The sequence below is a fragment of the Saccopteryx leptura genome, chromosome 6, assembly GCF_036850995.1.
Source record: "Saccopteryx leptura isolate mSacLep1 chromosome 6, mSacLep1_pri_phased_curated, whole genome shotgun sequence".
Taxonomy (NCBI): domain Eukaryota; kingdom Metazoa; phylum Chordata; class Mammalia; order Chiroptera; family Emballonuridae; genus Saccopteryx; species Saccopteryx leptura.
The window spans coordinates 87,864,036-87,891,452 of NC_089508.1; the positions used below are offsets into that span (position 1 = coordinate 87,864,036).

Sequence of the window (27,417 nt, forward strand, 5' to 3'; positions counted from 1 at the left end):
AAGATCCTTTTATGGGGCGAGTATAATTCAGATTCCAAAACTAGGCAAAGACAACACAAAGAAAGAATATTATAGGCCAATATCCCTGATGAATTTAGATGCTAAAATCCTCAACAAAATATTTGCAAACCGGATCCAGCAATATATGAAAAAAATCATACAGCATGATCAAGTGGGATTTATTCTGGGGAGGCAAGGCTGTTACAATATTCACAAATCAATCAATGTGATTCATCACATAACCAAAAGGAAGGAGAAAAACCACATGATAATTTCAATAGATGGAGAAAAGGCATTTGATAAAATCCAGCACCCATTCATGATCAAAACTCTCAGCAAAGTGGGAATACAGGAAACATACCTCAACATGATAAAGGCCATCTATGACAAACCCACAGCCAACATCATACTCAATGGGCAAAAATTAAAAGCAATTCCCTTAAGAACAGGAATAAGGCAGGGGTGCCCCCTTTCACCACTCTTATTCAACATAGTTCTGGAAGTCCTAGCCACAGCAATCAGACAAGAAAAAGAAATAAAAGGCATCCAAATTGGAAAAGAAGAAGTAAAACTATCATTATTTGCAGATGATATGATAGTGTATATACAAAACGCTAAAGTCTCAGTCAAAAACTACTGGACCTGATAAATGAATTCAGCAAGGTGGCAGGATATAAAATTAATACTCAGAAATCAGAGGCATTTTTATACACTAACAATGAACTGTCAGAAAGAGAAATTAAGGAAGGAATACCCTTTCTATTGCAACCAAAAAAATAAAGTACCTAGGAATAAATTTAACCAGGGAGATTAAAGACTTGTACTCAGAAAATTATAAAACATTGATAAAAGAAATCAGGGAAGATACAAACAAGTGGAAGCATATACTGTGCTCATGGTTAGGATGAATAAACATCATTTAAAAGTCCATATTACCCAAAGCAATTTATAAATTCAATGCTATGCCAATTAAAATACCAATGATTTACTTCAAAGATATAGAACACATATTCCAAAAATTTATATGGAACCAAAAGAGAACACAAATAGCCTCAGCAATCTTGAAAAGGAAGAATAAAGTGGGAGGTATCACACTCCCTGATATCAAGTTATACTATAAGGCCACTGTACTCAAAACAGCCTGGTACTGGCATAAGAACAGGCATATAGATCAATGGAACAGAACTGAGAAGCCAGAAATAAACCCACACTTTTATGGATAACTGATATTTGACAAAGGAGAAAAGAGCATACATTGGAGTAAAGACAGCCTCTTTAACAAATGGTATTGGGAAAACTGGACAGCTACCTGCAAAAAAGTGAAACTAGACCACCAACTTACACCATGCTCAAAAATAAACTCAAAATGAGTAAAAGACTTAAATGTAAGCCGTGAAACCATAAGCATCTTAGAAGAAAACATAGGCAGTAAGCTCTCTGACATCTCTCGCAGCAATATATTTGCTGATTTATCTCCACGGGCAAGTGAAATAAAAGACAGGATAAACAAATGGGACTATATCAAACTAAAAAGCTTTTGCACAGCTAAAGACAATAAGAACAGAATTAAAAGACAAACTACACAATGGGAGAATATATTTGACAATACGTCTGATAAGGGGTTAATAACCAAAATTTATAAAGAACTTGTAAAACTTAATACCAGGATGACAAACAATCCAATCAAAAATGGGCAAAAGAAATGAATAAACACTTCTCCAAAGAGGACATACAGATGGCCAATAGGCATATGAAAAAATGTTCAGCATCACTAATCATTAGAGAAATGCAAACTAAAACCACAATGAGATATCACCTCACACCAGTTAGAATAGCGCTCATCAACAAAACAACACAGAATAAGTGCTGGCGAGGATGTGGAAAAAAGGGAACCTTCCTGCACTGCTGGTGGGAATGCAGACTGGTGCAGCCACTGTGGAAAACAGTATGGAGATTCCTCAAGAAATTAAAAATCGAACTGCCTTTTGACCCAGCTATACCACTTTTAGGAATATACCCCAAAAACACAACAGCACTGTTTGAAAAAAGAAATGCACCCCCATGTTTATCGCAGCATTGTTGACAATAGCGAAGATCTGGAAACAGTCCAAGTGTCCGTCAGTGGACGAGTGAATTAAAAAGCTTTGGTACATATAATACTATGGAATACTACTCAGCCATAAGAAATGATGACATCGGATCATTTACAACAACATGGATGGACTTGGATAACATTATACTGAGCGAAATAAGTAAATCAGAAAAAACTAAGAACTATATGATTCCATACATAGGTGGGACATAAAAATGAGACTCAGAGACATGGACAAGAGTGTGGGGGTTACGGGGTGGGGGGGAAGAGAGGAAGGGGGTTGGGGGAGGGGAGGGGCACAAAGAAAACCAGTTAGAAGGTGACGGAAGACAATTGGACTTTGGGTGATGGGAATGCAGCATAATCAAATGTCAAAATAACCTAGAGATGTTTTCTCTGAACATATGTACACTGATTTATCAATGTCACCCCATTAAAATTAAATTGAAAACTTTTGTTAATCAAAAGACACTACAGGCTCTGGCTGGCTCAGAGGATGGAGCATTGGCCCAGCATATGGAGGTCCCAGGTTTGATTCTCAAGGCACACAGAAGAAGCAACCATCTACTTCTCTCTCAACCCCTTCCTCCTTCTCTCCCTCTTCCCTTCCTGCAGCTAGTGGCTCCACTGGTTTGAGCAACAGTCCTGGGTACTGAGGATAGTTCAGCTGGTCCAAGTGTTAGCCTTAGATGCTAAAAATAGCTTGGTTGATTCAAGCATCGGCCCCAGACAGGGGTTGCTGGGTAGATACTGGTTAGGACACATACGGGAGTCTGTCTCACTATCTCCCCTCCTCTCACTTAAAAAAAAAGGAAGAAGAAAAAAGACACTTCAAATGTTAGAAAAAAGACTGGCTTGGATTTTTTAAAAGCAACATAAAAAAAACATAGGGCTAATATCCTTAATATACCAAACATACCTAACAAAAAACCCAGAGAAGACACTCAACAGAATAGAATTGAAGACAAAAGATAAGAATAGACGAAGTAAGCTAACATAGAAAAATAGGCTCAAATTGCTAGGTGTCAGAAAACTCAAATTTAAACAATTGTAAAAGACCACTCCACTTTTTAACTTATGGTCCATAAGACACAAAAATTTTAAAGAAAGATAAATCCAGGGTTAGTAATAATATAGAGAGATGGAGCATTAATATATTGTTACTGAAAACATACATTGAAAGAGCCTTTCTTAATTTTTTAATTTTTTCAATTAAAATTTATGTTCAGTATTATTTTGTATTAGTTTCAGGTGAATAGCATAGTGGCACAGACATTTTTGAAATATAATTGGGCAGTAGCTCTCAAATTGGCCAAAGCAAATCTACATTTAGAACTCTGTTATGCAAGCATTGATTATAAAAATGAAACACTGGAAATAGTCTAAATATTCATTAATAAGAGAGCAGTTAAATAACAACAGTATATTCCTAAAACAGAACACTACAAAGCTATTAAAAAGAATGAGATATGTCTTCATAATCAAGAGGGTATTTATGATGCAGTGACAACTCGAAGAGCAAGCTAAGGAACAGCATTATGTCAGGGTTCCTGGACCACCCCAGGGTTCAGCGATTTGCTCGGAGGGCTCATCAGACTCAACATATGGAGCTCTGATTTATTACAGAACACAAAACAAAATCAGGAAAGGGAAAAGGTGCATGGGGCGAAGTTCAGAGTCACAGGCTCTCAAGAGTCCCCTCCCAGTGGAGTCACACTTGATGTACTTAATTCCTCCAGCAATGGAGATATGACAATACATGAAAAATATCTACCAGGAAGGCCCATGAGAGACTTGGTACCCACGGTTCTTACTGGAGGCTGATCACTAGGCACTCTCTCCCTAACCTGTCTCCTAAGTCCAGATACCCAGAAGAAAAACAGGTGTCCAGCATAAACTACAGGGGGTCCTCAGGCTATGACAGTCTCAACAAACGACATTTCAAGTTATGATGCTCACTCCCATAAAAACTTAAAACAACTGAGACATGAGTGTTCTGGCTTATGCCATTAGTGTCATACTTAAGGACTATATGGGCAAACTAGTTTGATTGTGCACGCAGCTGAAGAATACGCAGTAACAGCATATGAGTGAAGGAGTTGGCGTCCCTCAGTACACTTACCTATGCCATTTTGCCTTAATTGTGTTTTTATGTTCTAGATTATTATTTCACAACTATGGTAGGATAAGTAAGTGACTTAGGCTAGGGTGTGTTTCGACTTACACCAAAATTAGGGTTACGTCACTGTTGTAGGAACAGAATTGTGTCATAACCCGAGGACTCCCCTATATTGTTTGTACAAACGATGTAGGCAGAGTAAGCCACTCTTCTCAGCTCTGGGAAGGGTACAAGCTTTCCCAAACTCCAAGTTCCCAGACACCAGGCAAGGGCCAACCCAGCAACCAGGACTTGCTATGGATAAGCAGTCTCAGGGTTGCTATGGCAACTCTTTCCTGAATAACCATGAAGACTAAAAACAAAGCATAAATAGAAAGGTGTGTTTAGAGTTGGGAGAACTAAGTTATCATTCCGTCTTAGATTTTTTCATCTGTAAAACTCATTTCTCTGTAAAACTCATTCGTTGCTCGACATTTACTGAGCCCGTATACACACTGTCCCAGACGCCGGTGAGACAGGGATGAGTAAAATAAAGCCGGTACCCTCTTGGAGCTTACATTCTATCTAAGTAGGACAAATGTAGTATGTGTCAACTGGTGGCAAACACTGTGCAGAAAAGCACAGCATGGTAAAAACAGCGGGGACCGGGGAAGAGAGGGAGGACTGGCACTGCATTATAGTGTGGGCACTGAAGGCCGGCTGACGGGCAACAGTCTGCAGAGATCTGAAGGAAGCAAGGAAGGGTCATGCCCATTTCTGAGCCTTGAGACAATGCTTAGCATATGTGAGGAGAAGCAGAGTCCAGAGGAGCTAAAGCTTCGGGTCATTATCTTCCTTCACAGGATTGTAGGAGGACCTAAAAACACATGTAAAGGTACTTCATAAACCAAGTTGGAGTTCTTATCAAATAGCTTTAATCTTGGGGAGTTTTATATATTACCTATGGAAAAATGCTTTTGAATTACTACTTTTCTTCTTGTTTTGGTAATGCAACTAAAACATATTCCTAGATTCAAAAAGGACATTATTCTTCAATTTATATATACTTGAAAATATACCTTTCAGAACATATTACTGTATTTTGCATTTTGAACATTTTCCAGATTTCTAAAGCATCAAGTATCTATTCACTAAACTATAAAATGGGCATCTTTTGACTGATGTACTATGAATACTTCAAATGATAAATGGATTAAATTCAGAAACTTAAAGACATCACTTTCCAAATAATGATAGCCCTCCACTATGTCAGTAGAATGATACCTTTCCAACCAATACCAAGATCATATCTGTTAATATCCAACAGATTTCCCACTTTTATTTTCCTCTTCATCTCTGGCTAATGAAGTCTGTTTTGGTTTCATCATTTGTTTTTGCACATACTATAAGCTCATCTAAGGGCTCAAATAATATCAATCTCCATAAGGAGTTCACGTTGTCCCTTGGTGTCACCCTCTTACATACCAATATAAACCTTAAGTGATCTGTTTCTCTGCCCCTTCCTCACCCTGTGGGTATGAAGTATGTATCCACATTGGGGGGGGGGGGGACATCAGCATCCAACATGCCTTTTCATCCTATTAGATTTTCTTCATTTTTATTTTTGAAAAATACTAAAATATTATTCTACTGAACTTTAGTTTAAATGGGCAAATGATATGCAGAGTGATATGAATTTTAAAAATTTCTGTTTTGCCTTCCTGTGAAATATTTAAGCAAAAAATGTGCAAACATTGGTTTTAACCTTCAAGTCCATGTCCTTTAAGACTTAAAAAGTAGCTATGGTCCCTTTTGCCCACATATATGTGTAGAAAATCTGGCATATAATTTGAGTGGGAAGGAGAGCAGGAGGTGTCACAAAGCCTGACTAAGAAAATGATGCACAAATATGCTCTCCTTCAATTGAATGGGGGCACAGCAGGGTGGCTACAAACCCAGTGCTCTGCAATACCAACTTCACAAAACCCATTTCTTGGCCTGGTTAGTTGGTTCAGTGGTAGAGCATCGCCTGGCATATGGATATCCTAGATTGGACTCCTAGTTAGGGCACACAGGAGAAGCGACCATTTGCTTCTCCATTACTTCCCCTCTCCCTTCTCTTTCTTTCTCTCTCTCTCTCTTCTCTTCCCACAGCCATGGCTCAGTTGGAGAGAGTTGGTCCTGGGTGCTGATGATGGCTCCATGGCCTATGCCTCAGGTGCTAAAATAGCTCGGTTACCAAGCAACAGAGCAAGAGCCCCAGAAGGTCAGAGTATCACCCAGCAGAGGGCTTGCCAGCTGGCTTACAGTTGGGGCACATGCAGGAGTCTGTCTCTCTGCCTCCCTGCTTCTCACTTAAGGAAAAGAAAACTGGGAGGGGAGGGGCACAAAGAAAACCAAATAGAAGGTGACGAAAGACAATTTGACTTTGGGTGAGGGGTATGCAACATAATTAAATGTCAAAACAACCTGGAGATGTTTTCTCTGAACATATGTACCCTGATTTATCAATGTCACCCCATTAAAATTAATAAAAAGAAAAAAAACTAAATAAATAAATAAATACACCATTAGCCACAGAGAATCAGCCCCAGTTTCCTGCACTGTATGCCACCCTGACCTTACTCTGGGTTGATGGACCACTGATAAGTGCCTAGGCTTTTGTTCCTTGGTACTGTGAGTTTTTTCTATTTCCCTGAGAGAAAAGGGTAATGCAAATTATTGTTCAGTGGTCTGACTCAGTAACTGAGGTACTCAGTAATCTGATCTTTGTATGGGTCCATGCCACCCTGCTTCACACAGAGCCACGATCATTTCTATATTTTACATACACCTTCACTGAAGCAATCATCTCAAGGTTTTTTAACCCTTTGAGTAGTGAGTTTTCTGTTAACCCTTTGCGTGAGGACGTACATGAACGTTCATACTACTCAAAAGGTTAAACTGTCAGGGCCCATTCTTTTCATTACCACATACTCCTGGGACCTAGTGTAGTTTCTGGACCAATGTCAGCAATTAGTAAATGTGTTAGTAAATTACTGCATAAATAATACATAAACCTATGCATGCAAGAACAAGTAAGCAAATGAGTAATGTATAAATCAAAGAACAAATCAGCAAATGAATATAAGTGATCCATGTGACATAAAGGTGATATGAGATAAAGAAAAATATTAAACATCATTTTCATGAAGCCTGCCAAAAAGCATGTGGCAGAAACATAAAATACAGAATTATATTTGCAATCTGACCTTTGTGGTAAGTCAAGGACCTCAATTAAGAAGATGTGGGGTTGCCCTGGCTGGTTGGCTCAGTGGTAGAGCATTGGCCAGGATGTGAAAGTCCCAGGTTCAATTCCACAGGGCACACAGAAGAAGCACCCATCTGCTTCTCCACCCCTCCCCCTCTCCTTCCTCTCTGTCTCTCTCTTCCTCTCCTGCAGCCAAGGCTCCACTGGAGCAAAGTTGGCCTGGGTGCTGAGGATGGCTCCATGGCCTCACCTCAGGTGCAAGAATGGCTCTGTTGGCCCAGATATGCAGAATATCGCCCCCTGGTGGGCTTGCCGGGTAGATACCGGTCAGGCGCATGTGGGAGTCTGTCTCTCTGCCTCCCTGCTTCTCACTTCAGAAAAATACAAAAAAAAAAAAACAACAAAAAAGGAGGTGTGGAAAGGAGATAATCAAAGATCTTCAATTGCCCTCAAAACTGAAGAAAGATGAAAAGAAACTATGATGGATCTCAAAATTAAAATAGTCTAACAATCCCATCTATTCAAGAAAAGTGAATGGCAAAAATTTATGAGCCAATGAGCTATGAACATTATCACTGAAAAGAGAAAAGGTCCTTCAGCCAACTAATTTTTGACAGGAGCACCAAAAACCTACAATGGGGAAAAGACAGTCTTTTCAATAAATGATGTTGTAAAACTAGATAACTACGTGCAAAAAATAAAACTGCACCCCTACCTTATACCACTCATAAAAATTAAATTGAAATGAATTAAAGATTTAAAGTAACACCAGAAACCATAAAACTCATAGAAGGAAACATACGAAAAAAGCTCCTTGTCATTGGTCTTGGCAATAATTTGTGGTATAAAACACCAAAAGTATAGGCAATAAAAGGTAAAATAAATAAGTGGGATTACATTAAACTAAAGAGTTTCTGCAGAGCAAAGGAAAACATCAATAATTGAAAAGAAACAACCTATGAAGTGAAGAAAAATTTTGTAAACCATATCTGATAAGGGGTTAATATTCAAAAGATATAATGAACACATAAACCTCAATAGCAAAAAGCAAATAGTTCAACTAAAAATAGGCAACAGACCTGAACAGACATTTTTTCAAAGAAGACATACAAATGGCCAACAAGTACATGAAAGTGCTCAACATAGCCAATCGTCAGGGAAATGGCAAATCAAAACCACCACAAAATCACCTCACACCAGTTAGATGGCTATTATGAAAAAGGCAAGAGATAAATATGCTGGAGAGGCTGTGGAAAGAAGGCAACCCTTATTCACTGTTAGTGGGATGGTAAATTGGTGCAGCCATTATGGAAAACAGTATGGTGTTTCCTCAAAACTTAACAATAGAATGACCATATGGCCCAGCAATTTCACTTCTGAGTATATATCCAAAAGAAATAAAAGAATCTCGAAGAGATATCGGCAACCCATGATACACTGCAATTTTATTCACAATAGCCAAGGTAGAGAAAACAACATGAATGTCCTTAAGTGGATAAAGAAGATGTGCTATAATTGTCGATGCCCTTGGCTAAATAAACTGGCTGAGTTACGGTGAATAGAGGAGTTCACTGCTCAGGCCTCCTGTCCTTCCACTGGGACATACGGGTCTGTGGGGCGGGGGGGGGGGGGTGTGTAACCGCTCAAACCAGGAACTGTTGTAGATTGCCACATTGGACTTGCCTCAGAGCTAGGTGGCCAGGGCAATGTGGGAAGCAGTGACACCCTTCCAGCATGTAGCAAATGAAGGGCTTTGCGAGGTCCACCTTCTTGGCCTTGAACATAGCTTGGAGCATCTCTGTGCTCTTCTCGAAGCCATCCTCAGTCAGGAAGTCCATGAACAGCATGTTGACCGCACCTCAGATGTGGCATGAACCAGTCCTATAGCAGCTGGCTCCAGGTCAGTGCCCAGGAACTGTCCTTGGGACCATGAATCCACCAGGTGGAACCACTTAGATTCAAGGTTCTCCAGCACCTGCTCATAGGTCTTGAGCAAGAGCAGTCAAGTGCAGCTTTGAAGACTGTCAGCTCTGAGTGTGAGGGCTCAGATGTCACGGGGTAGCCCTCCTTCAGCCAGTTCCAGAAGCCACCATTAAGCACCAACACCAAGCGCTGGCCAAACACATTGAACATATACAGGGGCTGGCAAAAGCACATTTACAATTGTGACTACGAAAAACAGTTTATTCTTTTAAATATTTATTAATTACTGTATTATTTACTTTTATTATAACTATAAACCTACTTTGCCAATCCCCTGTCTCTATGTATATTTAACACATAAATGGAATATCAAAGAAGGAAATCCTGTCATTTGAAACTGGAGGGCATTATGCTGAGTGAAATAAACCAGACAGAGAAATACAAACACTGCATTATCTCAGTATATGTGGAATCAAAAATAGGAAACACGCCTGACCTGTGGTGGCGCAGTGGATAAAGCGTCGACCTGGAAAGCTGAGGTCGCCGGTTCAAAACCCTGGGCTTGCCTGGTCAAGGCACATATGGGAGTTGATGCTTCCTGCTCCTCCCTCCCCCTTCTCTCTCTCTCTCTCTCTCTCTCTCTCTCATTTCTAAAAAAAAATTAATAAAAGAAAAATTAAAAAAAAAATAGGAAACACATAGCAGAGAGTAGAATGGTGGCTTTCAGGGGCTGGGGAAATGGAGAGATGTGGGTTGGAGGATACAAACTTTCAGTTACAAAAAGAATTAGTTCAGAGGATCTAATGTACAGCATGGTAACTATAGTTAATTAATACTGTGTTATACTGTATGCTTGAAAGTCGCCAAAAGTGGATCTTAAGCATTCTCATCACCAAAAAATAAAAAGTTACCTATGTAAGATAATGAATGAGTTAATTATCTTGATCTTGGTGGTCATTCCACAATTATATGTACACCAAATTATTATTTTGTACACTTTAAATACAAACAATTATATTTGTTGATTATGTCTTAATAAAGTTGAAATAACAATAAAAAGGGAAAATGCCCTAAAATTTTTACTATGACCCAATATAAATTCTTCAGAATATGTTTTTGTTCTTTTGGCATGTCATCTTTCCTGAATAAAAACTCTGGTCACAGCCCTGGCCGGTTGGCTCAGTGGATAGAACGTTGGCCTGGTGTATGGAAGTCTCAGGTTAGATCCCTGGTCAGGGAACACAGGAGAAGTGACCATCTGCTTCTCTTCCCTTTTCTCTCCCCCTTCTCTCCCTCTTCCCCTCCCGCAGCCAGTGGCTTGATTGGTTGCATGAGGGAGTCTGTCTCACTACTTAAAAAAACAACCATGGTCGCCCCGGCCGGTTGGCTCAGCGGTAGAGCGTCGGCCTAGCGTGCGGAGGACCCGGGTTCGATTCCCGGCCAGGGCACACAGGAGAAGCGCCCATTTGCTTCTCCACCCCTCCGCCGCACTTTCCTCTCTGTCTCTCTCTTCCCCTCCCGCAGCCAAGGCTCCATTGGAGCAAAGATGGCCCGGGCGCTGGGGATGGCTCTGTGGCCTCTGCCCCAGGCGCTAGAGTGGCTCTGGTCGCAATATGGCGACGCCCAGGATGGGCAGAGCATCGCCCCCTGGTGGGCAGAGCGTCGCCCCATGGTGGGCGTGCCGGGTGGATCCCGGTCGGGCGCATGCGGGAGTCTGTCTGACTGTCTCTCCCCGTTTCCAGCTTCAGAAAAATGAAAAAAAAAAAAAAAGAAAAAAAAAAAAAAAAAAAAACAACCATGGTCACTACTAAAGGAAAATGAAAATGCCAGGAAATGTCTCGGAGCTGACGATGGGAACAGCAGGATGGGGTATGCACACCATGGGGTCCTTTCTCTGCTTGTGCAGCACTTCTGATCAGCTACCTGTGGCTCACACCAAAGGTGCAATAAATTTAAGAAATTGGAAGACAGTATGATCACAGTGTTCCATCAATGATACCAAGTTCCTTCTCAGGGTTTCTCAAACACAAAAGAATAGGAGAATCTGACATAGCTCTTCACCAGCTCCTAAAAAAAAAAGGAGAACTGGGAGGAAACTGCTGCATCCTGTCAGCTCTCCAGAAGATGCCCGGAGCGTGACTGCAGAACATCAAGGCACTGGCAGGTGTTTCTCGGGATCTCACTGCTCTTTGCTGAGAAGAGCTTCCACTCAAGAAAAACTGCAGGCAAACAACTGCATGACTTCCCTTCCACAGGCAGCTAACATCAAACATCTAACTAAAAGTCAAAGAACACACATGGTTGGATGATGGGGATTTTTTCCCTTTAGGAAAAAACATTTTTTTAATCTGTTTCACCCAGAATCTATGAGTCTGTTTCTATTTTTTTTGTTAGTTTATTTTGTTCATTAGATTCCACACATAAGTGAAATCATACAGTACTTGTCTTTCTCAGCCTGACTTATTTCACTTAGCATAATGCTCTCCGGGTCCGTCTATGCTGTTGCAAAAGATAAGATTTCCTTCTCTTTTCTTTTTTACGGCTGAGTTATATTCTATTGTATAACCATATCACAGCTTTTTTATTCATTCATCTACTGATATGAAAAAGGTAAAGGAATTAAACAAAGAATACAAAGCTCACAAAAGGACAACAGCATGGTAATTATAGGTGGGAAAGGAAGACGGGAGGTGGGACAGGGAAGGGGGGACGGTGACGGACAGACTTGGCTTGGGGTGGTGAACATGCAGTGCAGTGCACAGACAATGTGTTATGGAATGGTGCACCTGAAACCTGTGTAATTTTATTAACCAATGTCACCCCAATAAATTCAATTAAAAATAAATAAACACTTTTTTAAAATCTGTCAAATGTATATTCCTTCCTTATAGTTGATTCTTCAAGGTTTATACTTCAATATAATATTAAGGTCGTTGCCACTTTATATTTTGGATACTGGAATTATTGGGCCCAAGAAGAAAATATACTTTGGTACTTTTTGTGTATGTTGCTCTATTGACCTACTGAATCCAATTTGCAAGGTCACTTGCAATGTGTTCACTCACTTTTACACAAATAACAGTGTGCCCGTAAAGTCATGGTGCACTTTTGACCAGTCACAGGAAAGCAAAAAAGACGATAGAAATGTGAAATCTGCACCAAATAAAGGAAAACTCTCCTAGTTTCATACCTATTCAGTGCAGTTCAATGTGGGCTCACGTACAGATTTTTTAGGGCTCTTTAGGTAGCTATCCCACAGACTTGTCACTGACTAATGGCCTACCAGAATGGGGTTTCTCCACCAAACTGCCGGTTTCCTTCAACCGCTTATCCCACCGAGTAATGTTATCCCTCTGTGGTGGCACTTCGTTATAAATGCGCTGATATTCACGTTGCACTTTGGTCACGGATTCGAATTTAGCGAGCCACAGAACACACTGAACTTTCCTCTGTACCATCCACATCTCGACTGGCATGGCCGTGGGCTGCTCCGCTGTATACACAGTGTTACGTCATCATCTGCGCATGCGCACATGCTGCCACATCATCCTACAGAAACTGGGAGGGTTTCTTTTATTTGGTGCAGATTTCACATTTCTATCATCTTTTGTTGCTTTCCTGTGACCAGTCAAAAGTGCACCATGACTTTACAGACACACTATATTTACTAAATGTCAACAATGTGTCAGGCTAGAAGCTGGTGATACAGAAGATTAAACAATGTCTCTGCTCTCTTGAAATATATATTCTACTACTTATATGTCTACTGAATTAAAAAAAAAGACATTTAAATTAATTCACCTTTTCCCCAAAAGCCCCCTCAATAATTTTGTACTTAAGTTCACAATTTAATAAGTATAAACTTCTTATTAAGTAGATTTAGTAAATATTTATTAAGTATTTAACTATAAGATTTCTTGCTTATTAAAGTAGTATAATGAGGCCTGACCTGTGGTGGTGCAGTGGATAAAGCATTGACCTAGAATGCTCAGGTCACTGGTTCAAAACCCCAGGCTTGCCCAGTCCAGACACAACTGAGCAGCAGAGCAGCAACAACTACGAGTTGATGCCCGGCTCCTCCCTGCATTCCTCTCTCTTTCTATCTCTCTCTCTCTCTCTCTCAAATCAATAAATAAAAATCTTAAAAAATAAAATAGCATAATGATGCTTTAATTTATATTTAATTGCTTACAATTCTCCCCCTTTTTCCACATAATATTTTTCTAACTGATATTTCCTTAGATACTAATTGTTATGTCCAATCCGTGTAATTAAAAAGTGGTATGTGGGAACAAAACTTCAGGCCACATTTTGGGTGCCCCAATTCTATAGCATAGCAAGGTCTGAAAAATAAAGCAAGCATGTTTTTTCTTCATTAACATTTCCAAGGGTTCAGTGCCACAGCTCTTTCACTCCTATACTCAAGTCTCTGGGTCCCACCTCTGGCAGGCACCCTCTCTGAATTTATACCACTATTTAAAAAAAAAAAAACAAAAAAAAAACACCTGGGTTGTAATAGATTTGCTATCTTTGAAACTTAACCTACTGATTTTCCATTGTTGGTCTCTTTTGGTTCCTATTTTCCACCTTACGGATATTTCTTATGTGGATATAGTATTGCCAAATGATATTGATGATTCCCTGGTGTGGGGCACCCTCTCTCTTTTTTTTTTTTATAAATTTATTTATTCATTTTTTTAGAGAGGAGAGGGAGAGACAGAGAGAGAGAAGGGGGGGAGGAGCTGGAAGCATCAACTCCCATATGTGCCTTGACCAGGCAAGCCCAGGGTTTCGAACCGGCCACCTCAGCATTTCCAGGTCGACGCTTTATCCACTGCGCCACCACAGGTCAGGCAGGGGCACCCTGCTCTTTTAACTGAATAACTGCAGCAGTTTAATTTTAAAAAAGACATTTAAATTAAACCACCTTTTTCCCAAAGTGGGAAACTATTAAAAGATCACAAAAGTGATCTTTTAAAAGTGCAAATCTGATCCCCATCACCCTGCTGTTTAAACCTCTCTTCAATTGCCCTGCACTGACTTTGGATCAAGTTGAACATCTATTTCCAGCTAAGATGGAGTGCCAGAATCCCAACTTATCCTCCCACTTGAAATAGAAAAATCTGGGGGAGCCTAGGCATAGTCCAGCAGACTCCCAATGAGAAGGAGATGGAGCTAAGAATCCGGGGACTCACAGTAAATAGAGTCTTCAGGAGAGAATTCCAGAAAAGTGGAGTTTCAGAGAGAGAGAGAACTCTGGAGACCCAAAGAGGGTCACCCTCATGTATTCAGTAGACTCTGATCATTACATAAAGAGGAACTGCCCAAGGCAGTTATAGAAAAGAGCCCAAAAGAAATGCAGGATCCAGTACAGTACCAGATATTCAAAGCAGGGCCAGAAATAGTGCTTGTAAGACTAGAAGCACCAGTCAGACTAGAAAACCTCATAATTCATGGGACATCAGGTAGCAGTGGTTTTCAACTGCTGGTTCACGGACCAGTGCCCACCCGGCCTAAAATTTCTGGTGAACGGCACCGACCAGTGCTTTTTCAAAAGAGTCTTGCAGTAGTAGGTGTAATTAATTTGATGCTAAATATTGCTCTGGTCCCACCTAAGGAATCTTTTTTTTCTTCTTCTTTTTCCATTGATTTGAGAGAGAGAGAAAGAGAAGGGTCAACTTGTTCCACTTAGTTGTGCACTCACCGATTGCTTCTTTTTTTTCACTCTTTTCAATTTTATTTTAGATTTTATTTATTCATTTTTAGAGAGAAAGGAGAGACAGAACAAGAGTGAGAGAGAGAAAGAGAGAGAGAGAGAGAGAAGGGGGGAGGAGCAGGAAGCATCAACTTTCATAGGTGCCTTGACCAGGCAAGCCCAGGGCTTTGAACTGGTGACCTCAGCATTCCTGGTCGATGCTTTATCCACTACTCCAACCACAGTTCAGGTCTGATTGCTTCTTTATGTGCCCTGACCATTAAACCCACAATCTCAGCACACTGGGAAGATGCTCTATCTATTGAGCCACCAGACTAGGGCTCAAGGAAATCTTAAAAGCAAAACCCAAAAGGAGCCTGGCCTGTGGTGGCGCAGTGGATAAAGCGTCGACCTGGAAATGCTGAGGTCGCCGGTTCGAAACCCTGGGCTTGCCTGGTCAAGGCACATATGGGAGTTGATGTTTCCAGCTCCTCTCTCTCCTCTCTCTCCCTCCCTCCCTCCCCCCCCCTCTCTCTCTCTCCTCTCTAAAAATGAATAAATAAAAAAACACCAAAAGGATCAAACTGCTTTCTAATAAAACTTAACTGCATCCCAGACTAAAACTACCTAAGATTTATAGGAATACAATATTATAAAATTCCCAAGAAGGTAAAATTCACAATTTCTGACATGTAATCAGAAATTCCCTGGCATGCAAAAAAATCAGAATGATTCTCCCTAGTGAGAATAGTCAATCAATTAAAACAATTCAGAACTGACAGATATTAAAATTAGCAGAAAAGGACATTATGGTGTATTACACAACTTGCATCCCCTATGCAATCTGGCCCCCAGCTGATTCTCTGACCCTCAATTCTCCCCTCAACAGTCTATGCTTCAACTCTACAGAATTTGTTTTAGTTCTTCAAAAACACCATGCTCTTTCTTGCTTTCATTGTTAACTATCTCCCCTGCTTGTCCACCCAATATGGTATGCAGGAAAGTTGCCGGGGGGGGGGGGGTACTCCTGGTTTGATGCATTTAAGGATACCCATGGTATAAATACTCCTACCATACTCCTACCATACCCAGTTTCAGGCTAGCAGTGGTTTAACAATCAGCTTGCAAAGTTCCTGAATGTTTAGCAATCAACTCTCATGCACTGCTACAAGCCTGCATTCATTCCTCCCATCGTTGGCTTGGAGTTTAATCACTCATCCTTAGGTCCCAAGTTCAACATCAGTTCCTCTGGGAAGCCTTCCATGATCCTTCAAATCTAAGTCAAATATTCCTGCACTATGCTCCCATAATACACTGCACTTTTGCCATTAGGGTACTTATGATATTCTTTATTCTTTTGTTTTGCACCTGTCTGATTCATAAGTCCCAAGAGGGTAAGCATGGTACCCACAATACTCATACTGTATCTGCAGAGCATTAGCACAACAGCCAGCACATAACAACACTCAATGAAAATTAGATGAATGAGCAAAAGGAACATAGTGGTACATGCAACAAAATAGATGAGCAATGCATGATGCAATGTGAGAGAAGCCAAACAGAAAAAGTTACATACTACAATGACAAACCCCAGATTGGTGGTTGCCAGGGGTTAGGAGTAGAGAGCAGCTTGCAATGGGACACAAGGAAACTTTTTAGGTTGATGGAAATGTGCTCTCTTGATACTGTGGTGGTGGCCATGGTCTGTGTACATTTATAAAAACTGTATGCCTAAAAAGGGTAATTTTACTACACATAAAACATACTGTATTTTTCGCTCCATAAGACGCACCTGACCATAAGACACACCTAGGGTTTTAAGGAGAAAAATAAGAAAAAAATATTCTGAACCAAATAGTATGTTAAAATATTTAATAAAATACCGCATTTTTCACTCCATAAGACGCATGGGCATTTTCCCCTCCACTTTTTTGGGGGAAAAAGTGCATCTTATAGAGCAAAAAATACAGCACTTCAAAGACATGAATTTATTTTCTTTCTTTTTTTTTTTAACTTCTATTAATTTTTAGAGAGGAGAGAGAATGAGAGAGAGAGAGAGAGAGAAGGGGGAGGGAGGAACAGGAAGCATCAACTCCCATATGTGCCTTGACCAGGCAAGCCCAGGGTTTTGATCCGGCAACCTCAGCATTCCAGGTCGACGCTTTATCCACTGCGCCACCACAGGTCAGGCCATGAATTTATTTTCAAAACTATTTGATTGACTGAGAAGATAATGATGAGTAACTTATAGCCCAAACTAAATCAATTCACAGCATAACGGGGGCAGAGCAGCAGTAAAGATTAGATAAACACACTATGTTGGTTTTCCAGTGTTGTCTTCAAGTAGCACAAACTGGGAGGAGCCTACAACAGAAATGTACTCTCTGACAGTCCTGGAGGCTGAAAGTTTGACATTAAGGTGTAGACAGGGCCATGTGCTCTCAGGAGGCTGCAGGAGTGGACTCTCCTGCCTCTTCCAGCCTCTGGTGCTGCTGGCAATCCTTGGTGCCTGTGCATTGCCCCATCTCCACCTCTGTGGTCACATAGCATCACATAGCCTTCTTCCCCCAGGTCTCTCTCTTCTGTGTCTCTGTGTCCAACTTTCCCTCTTTTTTTAAGGACATCAGTCATTGGATTAGGGCCCCACCATAATCTAGCATGATTTCATTTTAACTGGATTATACTGGTAAAGACCTTGTTTCCAAGTAAGGTCATATTCACAAGTACTAGGGGGTAGGGCTTAAACATATCTTTTGAAGTGACATAATTTGATCCATAACACACAGAAAGAGCAATGAAACAAGGCAAAAATATGACAACACTAAAAGAATTAGAGAGTACTATGGTTCAGAAGTTTTAGGGGGATTAAGAAAGAGCTTCATGGTATTTAAAAACTAGTATTTGAAATGGTCATGGATAGAAGAGTATGATTTGGGCCAGAAGATATAAAGGGCAAGAGTAGGATATTCTAAGTCACAGAAAGAAATGCTGTAATGTTAGAAGACAGAGGCAGGCAAGAACAATAAGAGGAGAGTCCAATTTGATGAAAGCATTAGCTCTAAGTACTATATATCAGAAAGGTAGGTGGGAAACAGGTCCAGGAATCAAGTGGCTAAAATGCCTAAATAAAGAAACCTATAGCCTGACCAGGCGGTGGCACAGTGGATAGAGCATCAGACTGGGATGCAGAGAACCCAGGTTCGAGTCCCCGAGGTCGCCAGCTTGAGCGAGAGCTCATCTGGTTTGAGCAAAAGCTTGAGCCCAGGGTCGCTGGCTTGAGCAAGGGGTTACTCGGTCTGCTGAAGGGCTGCGGTCAAGGCATGTATGAGAAGGCAATCAATGAACAACTGTCTCTGTAAAAAAAAGAAAAGAAAAGAAAAGCCTATACTTCAGTCAGTAGATGTTTTGGGGCCACTGAGTGGGTAACAGCAGTAAAAAGTGATCTTGTCTCACCCCTACCAGAAAACACAGTGAAGAGGTTCACAGGTTCACATAATATGATAGGGGACTTTTCAAATGTACTTCTTTGGACTGTTCACATCACCAGGTTGTAATTTCCCTACTGATCCAGCTAACATGTAATATCAGAACTAGAAACAGATGGAGGACCCCCAACACTTTGCTACTATGTGGTGGAATCTATGTTACTCATCTGCTGAAATAGTTCTCTCTTGAAAATTCAACAGTAATTCAAGTGTTTATATTTATTTGCTTCAGTAAAAGACTTTTCTATTGTTAAACTACAAGGTAGAATACAAAATGTAGTAAGATTTCTAACTTGTAGAGAAACTATTTTCTTAAGTAATGCCTCTCTCTAGAACAGTGTTCCCAAAGTGCAATCCAACTTATAATTGTAGGTTATAAAGCTGAGAATTCTCAAACTATAGTTACTGGGTTTTTTTTAAACAAACAAGTACACAGAATAGAGACTCTAACTGCCCGCAATTCTGCTGAAATTCACAGAGAGAATGCCAAGGCCACAATTATCACGTGTTCTCCCAGCACCTATGCCTGTATTGAAGAACCTTCTTTCCCCACCCACCCCTCTTTCTCTTCTCTAAGCCTTTTCTAGGGCTATGCAATTGTAATTGCTCTATGGAAATGAGTCCTTGAAACCTTTTATGATCTAGAAGGTCATCTCTCCCTCAAAGGTACATTGTGTCTAATGTTCTCAATTGTCTGAGTTAACAAATCCAGTGTGGAAAAGTGGGCAGAATTTCAGAAAAATAGTTTTTTAAAAATTTCAACACAAAGTATCTGATTGCAGAGCCAGTAAGTCAATTAAAATATCATTTTGGTGTCACATTTTTCTTCAATTACTATATAATTTCCTTAAGGTCTGAAACTTGACATTCAGCTATACATTACAAGCTTAAATCAAATCGTCTAACTCCTAACTGTTCAATTCCATACACGGCAATACCAGTCAACTATTAATGACTAGCTCATTGTTTCCCCTCAGCAGTAACCATGAGAGAACTCTCCTCCCTTCCCACACAGACTGCCTGGTCAGGGCTGAAAAGAAGGAATACGTGATAACATGAACGAGTCGCAGTGCTGTCCCTCTAACTCTGCATAAAAAGCAAATATAAATCCTATAAGGGATTTTTGGTGCCTTTCCTGTCCCCAATTAAGAACCTTGTTTCCTAAATTTTCCTACTTCACATTTTTCTTAATAACAGATTTATTGAACTATAATTCATATACCATATAATCCACCCACTTAAACTGTACATTTCAATCATTTTTAGCATAAATGTTCCTCAGCTTATGATAGGGTTACTTCCTGATACACCACAATAAGTTGAAAATATCACAAGTCGGAAGTGCATTTAATACACCTAACTTTGATCAAACATCACAGTTTAGCCTACTGTACGGCCAGTAGTAGCCATCATCCACATGCAGGTTCTCCTTGGATTCAAGTAGACGGTGAAGAAACAGTAGAGCCCAAAAACAGTGGCCATTCCTTTATTCAAGACTCGAACCAGCCAATGAGCAAACACAAAGGGCTCCCAAAGCCACTGACACATTCTCCGGTTCCACAACCAGGAGAACCTTCTCCGGTTTCTCCTAGAATCAAAGGCCTCAACAGTCTCAGTGGAGCTGGAGCTCACAAAGCCCCTCACCTCTGTTCCCATCTGCATATCTTCTCCCTTCTCTCTGCACAAATTCTGCAAAAACATGGCTTCCTCCCTTCTCTCTTCAATAGTTTCTGGCTTGAAAACCTCTCCTCCAGCAAACATTAGCAAGGCAATGGCTCTGCCCAAGCAGAAATGTAATTTGCAATTTCACAGATCACATACCTGGCGCTGCCCAGTGCCATTTTTTAACACTAAAAGTGAGCAAACTCAAATAATACAAATTTTACAAACTCATTTGCCCAACACCTACCCTACCTTAAATGTACTTAGAACATGTACAGTAGCCTACAGTTGGGCAAAATCATCTAACACAAAGCCTATTTTATAATAAATAATTTATTATGCTTATTACTTTTATATCATTATAAAGTCGAAAAATTGTAAATTGATTTTTCTGAATAATTGTCTGTATGTTCACACATTAATCAATTTTGGAACGTTTCATTAGCTCAGAAGGAAACCTGAACCCATCAGCAGTGAAGCAGTCACTCCCCATTTCCTCCTGACCCCCTAAGCCCTAGACGACTGATTTGTCTCCAGGCATTTGTCTAGCCTAGGGATTTCATATAAATAAAATCAAACAATATGTGGTCTTTAGTAACTGGCTTCTTTCACTTGGCATAATGTTTTCAAGGTTCATCCAAGTTATAATATGTATTAGTATTTCTCATATTTATTGCTGAATATTCCATTGGATGAATATAAAATTTTATTTATTCATTCATTAGTTAATATTGCTTTACACTCTTTGAACCCAGACTGTGCTTGCTTTTATACTTTAAGTAAAATAATTAATTTCTGCCTTAATCAAATGTGTTTATCTTTAGCAGTCTCTCCTATAGTTTGATGATTAACATGTCCCCATCAACTTCCCAGAATTGCTAAAGCAACTGTCACCTAGTAGAGTCATTTATCATTCTGAATCCCCTTCCTTATGAAACAGAGTCCTTCTCCGATTATCAAAGCAGAAAATGCAAGACTCTCCCTTTCTACTTTTGCTCTAGGACACAGGCACATGAACAAGGCCATGTTGATCATAAATACTCACCCCTAGTATTTAAATAAAAAATTAATAACAAGTGCCCTGGCCGGATAGCTTGGTAGAGCATTGTCCTGAAGCACAGTGGTTGCTGGTTCGATCCCTGCTCAGGGCACATACAGGAACAAATCTATGTTCTCTCTCTCTCTTTTTCTCTCTCTTCTCCTTTCTCTCTTGCTAAAATCAATAAATAAAAAAAATTTAAAAACTAATGATAAGTAAAGGAGCATAGCAAAGGAAGGAAACAAGACTGGGTGGTAAGCACACAATTGATTATACTGATGTTGCATTATAATGCTGTACAACTGAAATTTATAGAATGTTATTAACCATTGTTACCCCATATAAAGCCAGCGGCCACCACTATGGCCATGCAGGTTCCATTAGATTTGGGCAGACGGTAAAGGAACACTGGAGCCAGAAAATGATGGGCCATTTATTAATCTCGTAAGGGCGGACAAGCGAATAGGCACGAAAGACTGCTTCCCTTTCTCCTGTCTCAGGGCCCCATCAGTCTCAGGACTCCCCAGCCAAACAGGCCGGGCAGAAATCAAATCCCAAGTCCCAACCCGTTCGATTCCACAACCCAGACTCATTCTGCGGACTTACCCTCCAGACTCCCTCTCTGCACTCTGGATTCTCGGATTCTCTCTCTCCCTCTCTCTCTCTCTCTCTCCAGTCAAAACAGGCTTGGGGGGAACCACTTCTCCAGCGAACAATAGCAAATAATCACCTCTCCCAAGCAGGAAGGCAATCCACAACTTGCAATCTGCCACCCTGAGGGCAAGCACCCGCAGCCTTACATAGACTGTACACACAAGACGCTGCCCCAATACAAGCAAGCAAACTTAAAAAAGCATTTGTTTACCCAACAACCCAATAAATTTAATAAAAATAACTTTTAAAATATTTTCTTTTTTTTTTTTAATTTATTTTATTTTATTTTATTTTATTTTATTTTATTTATTCATTTTTAGAGAGGAGAGAGAGAGAGAGAGAGAGAGAGAGAGAGACAGAGAGAGGAGAGAGAGAGAGACAGAGAGAAAGAAGGGGGGAGGAGCTAGAAGCATCAACTCCCATATGTGCCTTGACTAGGCAAGCCCAGGGTTTTGAACTGGCGACCTCAGCATTTCCAGGTCGATGCTTTATCCACTGCGCCACCACAGGTCAGGCCTTTATATTTTCATATACACACAAAAAAAGTAAGAGGTCATGCTGATCCATTATTAGTGTTGGGTGGTGGCAACTATAACCAGTTTCTACAAGGACAGAGTGGTGTCCAATGTGGACAATACTGGGGTGGACGCACAGCGGCAATGTACCTGTGTGCAGCAGCAGCAGCAGCTGTGAGCCGTCTCTTGATCAGCTCTGCAACAGAATTTGGAGCTCTGTTCCTGGCCCTCTACCCTCTGAGCCTGCTTCCCAGCCCCTTCCAGGGAGGCTGTGAGTTGTACAGTATATTTTTAATAAATTTATTTTCTCAAATTAGCTTAGGTCAGTTTCTATTGCTGACAATTAAGACCCTAACTGATACCATATCGTGGTTTACTTAATTTTACATACTTTTTGTTTGTTTTTGTAACAGGGACAGACAGACAGGAAGGGAGAGAGATGAGAAACATCATTCTTTGTTGCAGCACCTTAGTTGTTCATTAATTGCTTTCTCATATGTGCCTTGACTGGGGGGGGGGGTGTTACAGCAGAGTCAGTGACCCTTTGCTCAAGCCAGCGACCATGGGCTCAAGCTGGTGAGCCTTGCTCAAACCAGATGAGCGCGCACACAAGCTGACAACCTCGGGGTTTCAAACCTGGGTCCTCCACATCCCAGTCCAATGCTCTATCCACTGCGCCACCACCTGGTCAGGCTTAATTTTACATAATCTCATTACCTATGTTTTCCCAAAGCAAAGATGGGATCCTATGTAAGGAGAAAAAAATATAAGTAATATTAACACTTTGCATTGTATAGATCTTCACTGACTCTAAAAGAATGAAAAACAGCCGCATGATTTATATAACAAGAACATGGGCTTCAAGGTCAGAAAAAACTGCTTTTCAAAAATAGCTTACTTGCTGTGAAAACTTGGAACTTAAACTCTCTGGGCCTCAATCTCCTCATTGGCAAAAAATGAAGATAACAACATTCATTCCATAGGGCTATTTCTAGGATGAGAGACAATAGGTATATAAAGCATCTAGTACTTGACATGTATTAGATGCTAAATAAACTTTCATAGTCCTTCCAGGACTTTAAATATTGGGATCCACTCTCTTCTAGCTTGTAGAGTTTCTGCTGAGAAATCTGATGATAATCTAATGGGCCTTCCTTTATATGTTGTATTCTTCTTTTCCCTGGCTGCCTTGAGAATTTTTTCTTTGCTGTTAGTTTGTGCCAATTTCATTATGATATGCCTTGGAGTAGTTTGTTGGGGTTAAGAAAACTCGGAGTTCTGTTTGCTTCTTGAACTTGAGGCTTTAGTTCTTTCCACAGGCTTGGGAAGTTCTCATCTATTATTTGTTTGAGTATGTTCTCCATTCCATTTTCTCTCTCTTCTCCCTCTGATATACCTATTATGTTATTCTTTTTGATGGAGTCAGATAATTCTTGTAGGGCTATCTCATTTTTTTTAATTTTTGAGTCTCTTTCTTCTTCTCTCTGTTGTGCCTCAAGTTGCTTGTCTTCTATTTCACTAATCCTCTCTTCTATCTGACCTGTTCTATTAGCTAAGCTTGTTACTTCGTTTTTTAGCTCGTGAATTGAGTTTTTCATCTCTGTTTGATTTGTTTTTATAGTTTCAATTTCCTTGGACATATATTCTTTGTGTTCATTGAGTTGTTTTCTGAGCTCCCTAAATTGCCTTTCTGTGTTTTCTTGTATATCTCAGAGGATTTTTAGGATTTCTATCTTGAATTCTCTGTCATTTAGCTCCAAGGTTTCCAACATATTAAATTTTTTCTCCATAGATTTTTCCTCATCTAGCTGTGTTACCTCTCTTTCTTTTGTATTCATGATATTTGATTTTCTCTTCCTTAATGGCATCTGAGGGTGGTTTTGTTAATAGTATTAATGAGATTTAATAAAGAATAAAAAGTTAAAAAAATAAAAAATCAAAGAGTTGTTTTTTTTTAAAAAAATTAATAATGAAATAAAGAAAAATAAAATAAAATAAAAATTAAAAAAAAAAGGAAATTATTCCCCCCGTCCTTTTTTCCTCTCCTCTCCTCTCCCCTCTTTCTTGAGAAAATCTTGTGGTGAACTGTGAATTATAACAAACAATGCCTGTAATGGAGGGCCTGAATTGGGGAAAAGTAATAAAGGGGCAAAAAAAAAAAAAAAGAAAAAAGAAGGGGGTATGGAACCACAAAAAGCAAATAAGGAAAAAATTTGGGTCAAGAATAAAATGATTTGCTTTTAGGTGTTGGTTGACTAAGAGTTATGATGAGAGGAATAAGAGGGAAACAGAAAAATGGGGGGACAAATTAAAAAAATTACTATTGTATTTAGTGGAACAAGAACTAGATAAAATGGAAAGCCAGGGATGGGAGCACTGCTAGTGAGTTAAAAAGGTGAAGTAAAAAACCCCCAAAATGCCACAAACATAAGTTTGAGTCCCAGATAAGATAATTTGTTTGTTATTGAGGTTTGAATGAGAGGAGATGTAAAGGAGAAAGGAAGAAACTAATATAGAGGGAGAAAAGAAAGAGAGAGAGAGAAAAAAAGAAGGAACCACTAAAAGAAGAAAAAAGAAAAAAGAGGAGAGAGAGAGAGAGAGAGAGTTAAGGGTTTTGGAGTGCAACCCTCATAGAGAGAAAGGAAGAGGAAAGAAAAGATAATGGGAGATGTAACACTTATGGGTAGTGTAGTTCAAGGAGAGGAGAGAGTAAGACTGGCAGAGAGTTAATTGGCCAAATTGGAGGAGGAAAAAAATATCAAGAATGAAGATAACAGAAACAAACGAACAAATATAATAAAATGGGATAGGTTATAAAGTCTGCAGATTATTCTTGATTTTGAGAGGTTATCTTCTTGCTCTTTCTTTTCTCTCCCTCTTCCTGGTCGGTGACTCTGTACCCCGGGTTCTGCCCCTTTGGCACGCTCAGGTAGAGGTTTGCAGTTGATAAGTCTCTATGGCGATGTCATGTATTGTGCTTTAGTCTCGTTGGCAGTCGAGGCTCATTAGCATTTATAGGCTCCGACAGTGAGAGAGTCTGTGTTCCTGGAGCCTTTCTCCTAGTCTTTCCTTCCTCAATTAGTAGCCTGATAATCCAGCTATGGGGTTGCTGCTGCCTCTGCCTGGATAGTAAGAGGCTCAAAGAGCTGGCAACTCCCCACTCTATTTCCACTCAGCACAGGGATCTGGGTGAGGCTCAGTCAGTCAGAGCTGCTAGCATAATCAGGCGGGGTTTCCACCCACTCAAAGACCTCTGGCTCTGCCACTCTGTCCGGTAACATAGGCAGGCGCCCACTCCCGGGGCGCTTAGAGGAAACTCTCGCTCACTATCTGCGCGCGCAGACCAGGATATCCGGCAGGCAGTCTCACGCTCTGAGTGAAACCCCCAACCGCATGGAAAAGTTGCAGCGTTGGAATTGGCTCTCGCTCCGTCCTTGTGCACAGCTTTTGCAAGGCGCTGGGATGGCCCGAGATTCCGCTTTGGCCCACACAAAGGCCCCTGACTCTGCCCTTCTGTGCGATAACACGGGCGCGCACTGCCGAGGCACTCGGAGGAATCTCTCGCTATCTGCGCGCGCAGACCAGGATATCAGCCCGGCCGCCGTGTTTCCCTCTGAGTGAAACCCCCACCAGCACGGAAAAGTTCCACTGTTGGAATTAGTTCTCGCTCCCTCCCGTGCGCGGCTTTCCCAGGGCGCTGGGGCTGCCCAGAGATTCTGCTTTCGGTCCACACAAAGGCCTCTGACTCTGCCTCTCTGTGGGGTAACACGGGCACCCACTCCCGGGGCTTTGGAAGAAATCTCTCACCCACTATCTGCGTGCGCCGACCAGGAGATCGGGTAAAATGGCTGCCCCGCTTGTCTTTCTTTGTCTGGGTTTGGTACAAGTGTTAGCTTGTATTGCCCGGGTTGCCACAGGAACAGTTTTTCCTCGGCTTGGATCTCCGTGCCTCAGCCTGGTTCGGCCGTTTGTGCCACAGCCTGGATCTATTCACCCCCTTTGCCCGCCTCAGTTTCTATATTCACAGTTCCCAGAGAAAGCCGCCCTGTTTAGGTTAGTGAGGAAGGCGGAGCATTTCTTACTCCCTATTTCCTTCGGGGTTTGGTTATATATTTAGCCCATTTTTCGCTCGGCCATACCTTCGGGTGTATTGCGAAACATCTGGAGGCTCCAAGGATAGGTTTTTCTGTTTCTGGTTGAAGATCTTGTTGAGTTTTGGGGGAGATTTATCAGTATCGCTTCCTACCCCGCCATTACTCTGACGTCATCTCTCAACTTTCATAGTCCTAACCTCATAATCTGCCTATCCCTTCAATGTCAAATCCAAACTACTCTCCTCCAGGAATTCTTCCAAATAGGGTAAAGGAAAGTAAAATTCATTCCTGCACCAACCCAACCACATGCACTGACTCCAGGGAACAACAGCCCTTCTGTGTAGTATGCTAGTCAGCATGCTCTCTGCCCTGTTTTTCTAGTACACTGTCTTCCTTATACTTCTAGATTTTCTAAGTACCTGTTATACATAAATTACTGTCCACATATCCATGAAGACATAGATTTATATTGTTGTTAAATCTGATTTTATTAGTGTAACTGTCTAACAAAAATAAAATAAATAAGGTCAAGCGTAAAGCCACTCAGCTACCTAAGAATAGGTCCAAGTTCCCTTGCCTTTGTGATCAGAACTGAAGTCAAATGCGTGTGTGCATCTGTTTCCCTGTGTGGGCGGGATGGTGGGTGAGTAAGGCCGGGGAAGAAACACACCGACAGGGCGTGGAACGTGCACCAAAGGGGGTGGAAGACCTCTGTGCCAACACATTACACAGAATATCAGAGATATGGTAGGGGCTTCAAGATTATCGGATTCAACTGTCTCATTTTACAGATTTAAAATATGAGGCCCAGATGGGGTAACTGACTTTCCAATGTCAAACAACAAGTTAGTGGTAGAGCAGGAATAAGGACCAGGTTCTTCTACGTGATGGTCCAAGGGTCCACAGCTTT

The 27,417-nt window shown here is 40.8% G+C and overlaps 1 protein-coding gene and 1 pseudogene across 1 annotated transcript in view; both read right to left on the reverse strand.

Annotated features, from left to right (window-relative positions):
* AVEN (apoptosis and caspase activation inhibitor) overlaps nt 1-27,417 on the reverse strand; it is a 219,285-nt gene that overhangs the window by 30,917 nt on the left and 160,951 nt on the right. The gene's annotated exons all lie outside the window — the stretch shown is intronic.
* On the reverse strand, nt 8,990-9,597 carry LOC136375930 (thiosulfate sulfurtransferase pseudogene; annotated as a pseudogene).